Below are 279 nucleotides of genomic sequence, written 5' to 3'. Positions count from 1 at the left end.
AAGATGCCTCACTACACCCTGTTTGATTTATTGTTGAAAGTGGGTTAAAGAAGATATGCATCTCATATTTTCTTTTTTATTATGAAGACTATCTTGGGGAGTGATTCCAGTTGATTAAGTAGAATTCACATTTAAGAAATGTTAAGACTGCATATTACCAATATCTACCAAGACTCCTTGTGTTGCCATGGAAATGATCCACTAGACGTAATTCATGATGTCTGCAGAAACAGGCAGGAGTTAAGCACTGGCCTATATGTCTAGAGACTTTGTGTGTGT

The sequence above is a fragment of the Chrysochloris asiatica genome, unplaced genomic scaffold, assembly GCF_000296735.1.
Source record: "Chrysochloris asiatica unplaced genomic scaffold, ChrAsi1.0 scaffold00065, whole genome shotgun sequence".
Taxonomy (NCBI): domain Eukaryota; kingdom Metazoa; phylum Chordata; class Mammalia; order Afrosoricida; family Chrysochloridae; genus Chrysochloris; species Chrysochloris asiatica.
This window is presented reverse-complemented; position numbering follows the sequence as displayed.